Source organism: Cornus florida, unplaced genomic scaffold, assembly GCF_030987335.1.
Source record: "Cornus florida cultivar Cherokee Brave unplaced genomic scaffold, ASM3098733v1 CherokeeBrave_3.0.0_Hap2_Chr01, whole genome shotgun sequence".
NCBI lineage: Eukaryota > Viridiplantae > Streptophyta > Magnoliopsida > Cornales > Cornaceae > Cornus > Cornus florida.
In genome coordinates this window covers 49,931,780-49,936,562 of record NW_026775571.1, presented here as the reverse complement: position 1 = coordinate 49,936,562, position 4,783 = coordinate 49,931,780, and the positions used below count along the sequence as shown (strand labels likewise).

At 38.7% G+C, this 4,783-nt stretch overlaps 1 pseudogene; it reads left to right on the top strand.

Annotated features, from left to right (window-relative positions):
• The first annotated feature begins 4,234 nt into the window (after window positions 1-4,234).
• Window positions 4,235-4,333, top strand: LOC132283199 (small nucleolar RNA R71; annotated as a pseudogene).
• Window positions 4,334-4,783: the final 450 nt, after the last annotated feature.

The following is a 4,783-nucleotide window of genomic DNA, read 5'->3' as shown; positions in this document are numbered from 1 at the left end:
ATCTTGTATGATCCCAACCACACCAAATTCTACCACCCACTATAGCCTCATAATTATTTATCCAAGTCCAATTATGCCTTAATCTATGACTAATCCTTTGAAACTTATCACAACAAACTCTAGTCTCAACTAAACAACACAAAAAAATAGAGAACTTACTCAACCAAGCCTTAACTTCCTTCTGCATGTGCCTTCTGTTGAGTCCTCTAACATTCCATAGACCAATCATTAAATAGTATATGGTGGGAGAGTCCCACCTGCACTCATTCCTCTTGTAATCCTAGTATAATTAGGATCAAATTCCATCTTTCTAAGTTTTTTGCTTTGTTGTTTAGAGGATAGAACCCCTCCTCCTTGTGGAGAATTTTCAATGGATACCTTAGAAGGTATGGATTTCTCAACTTCAGAAACTGAATAATCTATAATTCTATGTAGTTGAATCTCAGTGCTGGATATCACAACCTTGTCAGCCGCCCCTTGAATTCTTTCAGTACAATCATCAAGCAGTTGAAAGGCATCAGGAGACTTCAGTTGTGTTTGAGCCACCATCACACCCTTATCCTTGGCTTTCAATCTAGAATTAGATGTAACTTGCGTAAACCCTTCCATATCCGGGATCTCCTTTGATAAGGATGAGTCTTCAATCTCTTTTTGCATAGAAGGATTCCCCAATTTCACTGTTAAGACTTCCACTTCAGGATCCCTACCAGTATTGGTATCGATACTCTCAATAATCTTGTCCTTACCTGCTTTCTTAATCACCCATTGCCCAGTAGCTTTGGGCTTCACAACCTTATTCTTATTTAAAGGGCATATTTAGTCACTATGCTCTATGCTCTTGCACAGTTTACATAGCATTGGTTTCCAATCATACTCTACTTGGATCTTACATTGACAGTCATGTAGCTTTGTATTAATAAAATTTGGGAATCCTTCTGTGATCTCCATCTCAGCCAAAACTCGAACATATAGGCCCCTTTCACAACATAGCTGTATATCATCCATATGTATAGGTTTCGCTATATTCGATACTACCTTAGATATAGAAGTTGCACTGCGAGCATGTATAGGTAAATCATAAAGGTTCATCCAAATCGGCACCATGGCGAAGATATCTCTCTCCAATAATATACTTTTATGCCACTTCTTGACGATCACAGCCCGCCCCTGAAACGTGTGGAACCTTGACACATAACATCTTCTGCATCAGGTAGCTGAACCTGGAAAAAGCCATCCTTCAGCGAAACCACAACTGCACTCTTATTCCATCTGTTTTGAACGTAACTCTTGAAGTGAGGATAATAGGGCTTGGACCCTAGCACATAACAGACCACAGAGTTCTCCCAGAAATGCATCTCATCAGCAATATCCTCATCTACGATGATCACACACTCCTTATTTCGATGCTCACTATAATACGTTAATGGTGTAACACTTGTTTTAGAACCATGGAATAATGAACTCCATGAAGGCCGAGAGGGAGAGTGAAGGGTTGGGATACTACCCACGGTAAAAGAGGAGGGGAGACCCTCCTCTATTGAGGAGTCTTCCCTACAAACCCTAGAAGCCGTAAGGTTTCTAGGGTGACAACTTTCAATGAGCTGGAAATTTAACTTTTTCGCACTGGAGGAAGTTCGATCGATCGAACCTTGGACTTGGATCGATCGAACATGACTGAGATCCATCGAACTTATGCTGGATCGATCCAACTGGTTGAGCTTTTTGGGAAAAGACAAATCCGAGATATTTTGGGAGATATTTTTGGGAACAGGACAAAAGTGGTTAGTGGGTGGTACAGCTGTGGATAAGATCAATCATTTGAATAAGGACAAAAGTGTTCGATCGATCGAAGGGTGGTGTTCGATCGATCGAACTTTGGACTTTATGCTTTGGGTCAAGGTTTGGATCTATCTTGAAGTGCTGAGATCAATCAGTGTTCGATCAGTCGAACTTTGATCTGAGATCGATCGAAGATGTTGATTTCTACGTTTTCCTTCCTTTTGCTTCTTTCACTGTTTAATCCCAAAATTGCTTCAATTAAGCTCTTATTTGGCTGAGTTAGCTTATTTTCGGGGTAACTGGCTGAAAATGGAAATAATACGAAATGAATCTAAAACAGTAAAGTAAGATAGATAGGGGTACTAGAATGCCTAAGCTTAAGGGGTTTAAATACGCACTTTTCAGCGCTCATCACACCCCCAAACTTAAATATTGCTAGACCCTAGCAATGAACTAAAAAGTAAGAAAATGAAATGAATAACTATACAACTATGAACTAGAAAACAATAAATGGATAACGCCACTTTCGTAGGGAACACGATTGCACTTAGCACATGCAACAAGCCTTTTCAACCCCTAGGTTACCCCTAGTGGACGAGTGAAGTCTCATGAGGGTTTCCAGAAATGATACCCACAAACATTAAGCTCATTCTTTCAAAAGAGGTACTAATATTGCAAACAAGCATTGGGAGAAAACTACCTCAAGTATGCAATGTTTCAAACATTTTCGAGCAATCTCCCAAAATCTCAACATCAAGCAAGCAAGTATGGTCCTCCACACATCAAGAAAATGATCATGAAAATCAAAACAACTCTAGAATCCTTTTCGAGTGGACCGGCATCAAATGTGTTGCTATCTTAGCCAGCTAGAGAAATGATCACATCCTTACCCTCAAACTAGCATACAAATCTAGTACCAATCATCAAGACAAAAAGTGAACCTTTTATTAAAGGTTTATTCATCTAGGTGCGTTTATCCTTTTCACTCAATTTTTATTTTTTTTATAGGATCAAAGATGGAAGCATGGTGCAATGTGTTGATCTATTAAGCTTTCTAGTGATTCATGAGGTCAAGCGTTAGGTCAATGACTCCCAAACCAGACGGCTTTAGGGCATTAGGCATTCAAATACCCCTACGGACTTACAAGCTGAAATCAACTAGGTTATAAATTAAGACAACCTCCATCTAATCATTTCCCACTTCTCACCTTTTGGGAGAAGTCCTCACTTTTTTTTTTTTTTTTTTGAACAAGTTCAATTATTAACCTGGAGTTTGGGCCCTCCACCTTTCGGCGCAAGAAGTTCAGTGCTTGATAATGCTAGAATCCCGGCTACTTAGTGAAAAGGGGTTGTTATCCACCTTTATCAAGAATGAAAGCTTTCAATGCACTACTAGCTCAATTGGGATATAACTAATTCAATAATCAACAAAGCATATACCCCACAAATGAATGCTAGTGTGCGCCTGTGCTAGTGTAGAATACTAGAGTAAATCTCAAAATAATCACAAAATTAGGATGATGTGGACCACAAGTGCAAGCAAGATATCAATCTTTCGAAAAATTTACTCCTAAATGGCATCTATAAGGCATACTAGGAGTATTGGACTCTCAAGTCAAGTAATTTTTAAACTTTAAGTAATATAGTCCTCAAAAAATCAAAATCATAGCTAGATATGGACCAATCATAGAAATATCCCTCAAATACACAGGTCATGCTCAAAATAAAGCTAACACTGCAAAGCACCATTCCTCCCAAACTTAAATGGCACAATGTCCTCAATGTGCAAAGAGAATAAAGGAAAGAGTATACTAGTGCAACTAAGGCATAGAATGATTGTTAAGGTCTATAACCTTGGGACCCTTGGTTTTGAAGTGGAGGTGGAATGTACTTCCCTTGAAAACCGCCTTGGAAAGGGTTTGAGCCCTCTCCTTGGTTTCTACAAGAGAAATTCGGATGATTCCTCCAACTTGGATTATAGTGAATATCATAAGGATTGTTCCCTTGGTTCACAAAAGCTGTATTGACTTGTTCATTAGGTTCATTTTGCACTTCTCCGTGAGGACAATGAGAAGTAGAATGAAGAACACTAGAACAAGTCATACATATTTCATTTGATACACGATGAGAATGGTTAGGGAAGGAAGATACTTGGTTCGCCGAGTTTTGGTTAATTAAAAATTGATCAAACCTTTGAGATAAAGACTTTATTTCGGCGGCTATTTCATTTGAATGGTCGACTTGATGAAAGCCAACACTCTTCCTACCTTGTGAATTTCTACCATTCTTGGATAATAATATTCTATGAAAAGAATTTTCACTCATGCTCTCATAAAGACGCCACACGTCATCCTCATGTCTATCAATGTATGAGCCACCCATGGAAGCATCAACCATACCCTTATAATTGTTCGATAAGCTTTCAAAGAAATATTGAACTAATTGCCATTTGGGCATGTCATGATGTGGACACTTCCTAAGTAACTCATTGAAGCGTTCCCATGCCTCATGAAACGTTTCTCCATCCCCATGTGAAAATTCTCGAATTGAGGTTCTCATAGCATTGGTTTTTGAAACCGGAAAGTACTTCTTCAAGAACTCTTGTAACATTTCTGCCTAAGAAGTGATTGAAAAAGGCCTAAGATTGTTAAACCAATACTTTGCCTTGTCTTTTAAGGTGAATGGAAAAAGTTTGAGTCTTAAGACCTCTTCCGGCAAATCTGTATATTTTTACGGTGGAACATACTTCAAGATACTCATCCAAATGCTTGTAAGTTTCTTCACTTGGAAATCCATGATAGCTAGGAAGCATTTGAATGGTTTGTGGCTTAAATTCATAATGATGTGCTCTAAATGGAGGCAATTGGATTCATATAGGTGCATTATACTCATTAGGCACATAATGGTCTCTTAAAGCAACAGGTGGATTAACTACTTCAGGTGCAACATGAACACCTTGGTTTTGAATTCCTTGATTAATGATGGGAGGTTGTGGAGCATACAT